We start from the raw sequence: 4,485 nt of genomic DNA on the forward strand, positions 1-4,485 counted from the left end.
GGAAAAAGCACGGAATATTATTTAAACGTCATTGTCTATATTTTTTCAATAATAATCCCGTACTCATGTTGTGAATTATTGTATTTATAAATCAGATTGATATATAACGAAACACATAATTTAAAGTAATTATCGTATTTTGACTTTTATTTTTATATTTAATACAATGTTAATTCTGTGTTTCCCAATTAATAAATTACGAACTTTGAGAATTCGTAATTCACACTCTTAGGTAACGTTGCATTCTCTGGTAACCCGAAAGGGCTTGCCAATTATAAAATGTTGGGGAAATTTGTGTTAACTTATAAAAATTTTACCATTTAAGAAATATTAATTGTTAAAAGAAAAACATATTTATTTGGAAAAGTATATTATTGATATTTGCAAAATTCAATTATTATAAGATGAATTTAAAATTATAATGCAGTAATAGTTCACATAGTGATATTCAGAGAAATAATAAGAGTTCTCAATTTAATAGATATAACAGAAGAGTGAAAGGTTAGTTGATATATTTAATCAGTATGTCGAATAACTGTTAAGCGGGGATGATGCCATTTGCATATATATAATAGTATCAATTCTACACATAGTTGTTTTGAATACAAGTCATTCCTAATAGAAATGGAACAATATATTTGACCATGTCCGATTCTTTGGCTCTAGTCAGCAACATTGGTCATCTCCTTCATTATCTGATCTCATACTAAATATCTGACTTTGAGATATTTAAAGTCGAGAGTGTACTGCGGAATTCCATAACTGATTTTAAAATCTGTTTATCATTGTGAAGTTGCATCACTTTCATGGAAATGTTGCATAATATAGTGGCTCATACAGACAGTCAAATCATAAAGACATCTGCCTGCCAATTCGAAGGACGTGAGTTTGAGTCGTGGCCAGTTTGACCCAAATATATTAGGTCCCATCCCTCGCCATACAGTTGTCCTGCCTGGCTTCACTGAACCCAAGATGGATATTGAATTGTTTTGTTTCAGAAAAGAAAATAGTAAAAAAGAAAATATTATAATGGAATTGTTGCCAATATAATTTAAGATATGTAATTTTGTTTGAGTAAGCAGATTTATCACATTAAAATATTTAGCTTCTATAGTGGATAACAACAGTTTAAATGTAATTTTCTGATCTTAAATAATCTTACAACAGAAATTTTCAGTGTTAATATATGTAGATATTTTTTACAACATATACACAGAAAACTTGCAATAATAAAAAATATTTTACAAGAAATTGGATAATGGTAGATATGATTTTTTTATATTTTACTTTAAAACAAAGAAAAATGAGTCTCTATGTTGTGCAATATTTCCAATGGACAACACTCATTTGTAGCATTTTTCTTGTGAATTTCCATTTGTTACTTGACATTTCTGGATGTGCCACAAATATAATAATTGTTATGGTTGTTATTATCTTTAACTGGGATCAATGTTACATCCGTTCTACTCTTCTGCAATTCTTTATTCTTGTTTCTTAGGATTTTAATAAAATCGTACGATCTTTTAGTTTTGCTTTATCATTATTTAGATATTAGACTTTATATTTATGATTTAGATATAGGATTTTTTCCAACATTTCTACCAAAAATATTGGAAGTTATTGTCATTTTTAATTAAATGTTTTCTCACAATTACTATTCTTGCATCTTTCTTTTTCTAAGTCATTTCATTACCAATTAACTTGGTAATACGACTTTGCAGCGTAACATCTTAATGTTATGTATGGAGTGATAATGTCGATCAAAAACTTATTTATTGCATCTTAAAATATTATTTTATAATATATTTGAAAAAATTGGGACTATAAAATAAATTATGTTCTGAGGAGTTAAGTACTGCATCTCTTGCTGAAACTTAACATCTTCTTGTTTCTATAATCAAATTATAAAAATAAATATTAAGGTCACATGCAAAATTTTTCGTATGTTCTGTGTTTATACATAATTTTGAAAATTTCAATTGGAGAATATAGTAGGTTAAATATTTATGAAAATTTAAATAGACAAAATTTTATTGTGATTAAAGCAAACTTTAATAAATGTTTTTTTTTTTTTACTCGTAAATTGGAGTTTGAATAACATCATCTAAAAACATTCTTAACAAATAGAAAGAATGAAAGCATTACAAGCCTGAATAAACAAAACAGAGATGAATGTTAATAAATACAGGGTCTTCCAAAATGAGTGTTACCATTTTAAATTACTGTAATTATATTAATTATTATCTGAGAAGTATGTGACATATACCTATTGATAGAGTAACCATTTGAGTTTTGTCTCCCTTCTAATATCTCACTGTCTACTACCACTAGGAAGTGCCATAAACCAAAATGGCAAATTCACAACAGAGGAGGAGTTTTGTGTTCTGTGGTTTGCAAAGTTGGAATCTCTTGTCATTGTGAAATACAAGAGCCTACAATTGTGGCCACTGTGGGAAGTACAGATAAGCTGTAATGAGCATAGGAAGAATTTCAGTATCTGTTAGAATGTATGCCATGTGATATGAGGTACAGTACATGCAGTGAGAAATTGTAATGGGCAAATGTGAAAATTGGACAATTTTCCAATGTTTTAATGTACATTATGACATTCTCGGATAATAATTAACATAATTACAATAATTTAAGATGGCGGCTTCTTTTTGGATGACCATGTATATTGTATTACATTTTAAACTGTTGATATTATTAAATACATTCTTATAAATACAACAGTAAGAAAATACACATTCAGAATGTTTCGAACAAATTTAACTGGTCTTCCGAAAGAGTTCAGAATAGAGATTTTCCTTATTATAAGTACTATAATCAAGATTCTCATTTGAATTTGCCATCGTTTTAAAATTTAAATATCATTTGATATGACATTTGATAAGAACATTATACATTGTTAAAATCTTAATAATATAATAATTTTGTTGTATTAATATAACTTATACTCAAATTTATAAATTTTAATATAAAATTAATCCATTTTGAAAATCAAAAATATATTTTATGTTAATTTTCAAACCAATTTTATTGATGTGAATGTAGAAAATGAGAAAAATGTAATACAGGATGGTTCCAAAATATGGAGACAAACTTTGGGTGGCAATTCCTGCCAAAACAAGAAACAAAAATGCTCCTATAAATCTATGTCTGGAAATGCGTAGTTAGCACAGAGGATTTATTACACTGCATAAATGTACAGAACACTATGGCACACCTGTCTGGCCAGTCACGGCAGATGATCGAAGCATCCCCAAGAGTCTATGCAAGTATGCATCACAGACCGATGTGCCCTTTCAAATGCTCCAGCTTCTATCTAAACAACATTATGGGCACAATATTCTAGAACAATTGTGTGAATGCTGCCCTTATTGTGCATTAACTGTACATTTCAAGACATATGTTAATAAGAACATTGTTTCCTGTCTCAGCAGGAATTGCCACTCAAAGTTTATTGCCATATTTTGGAACCACCCTGTATACATCTGTAAAATTCATAAGTATCTTTTTGATTTTTTATTAAAAGTAATTGCAAATTCTATAAATGTATGTTATAACAAACAAGTAAAACTCTATAATGCACAGATATAGATTTTATAACTGCTTTTAATCAAGAATCAAAAGTATTTACGACTTCCATAATTGTGCATTATAAAATTTTTCTTGTATATATTATTGAGTTTTATATATATACATACATAAATAATTTATAAAAAGTAAGTTATTTTTATAAAATATATAAATGTACCATACAAATTTCTTTAATTATTAAACAAATTTAGCATTAGAAAGTACAAATAATTGTAAGGTTAAAGCACGGTGCCAATCAGAGTAATGAATAAATATATAATTTTGAAAACGAATTATAAATTGGAATGTAATTGCTATGGTATAAATAAAAGAAAAGTATAAAATTTATTTTTATAATTTAAATTACAATGAAAGAATGTCTTGGTACCAAAAATAATGAATTGTTTGCAGAACGAAATATTCGACTAGTTTCTACATATAATTATTAGAAAATATTGTATACGTATATACATATAACTTTATGTAATTATTATATTTATGTATTATATTTGTATTTACAGGTAATAAAATATATATTTAAGAAATAAGAAAAAGTTTTATTAATTATATTGAGATTGTAATATTAATTTGTATATGTTAATAAAGAATTTAAAATGTTACAATGAAATTCATTAATAACTTTAATGAATAAATTAATTATAACCCATCAATTTTCTAAATTATTTGACAACCGAGACTTTCCTGTTGCTTGTCAAAATATCCTTTAAAAAAATTTATCTATTTTATATATTTTTAAGGCTATTTTTATATGAGAATTATATATTTATTAAAAATATTTTAATTTTACGGGAGAACAATTTTAGTACTTAATTGTAAATTTTTATTTTTATACAGTAATTTTATTCAGTATGTCGGAGGAAAATTTGAAGTTTTGTCTTTACTGGA

This window comes from Centruroides vittatus, unplaced genomic scaffold (assembly GCF_030686945.1).
Source record: "Centruroides vittatus isolate TY-2023 unplaced genomic scaffold, ASM3068694v2 contig_559, whole genome shotgun sequence".
NCBI lineage: Eukaryota > Metazoa > Arthropoda > Arachnida > Scorpiones > Buthidae > Centruroides > Centruroides vittatus.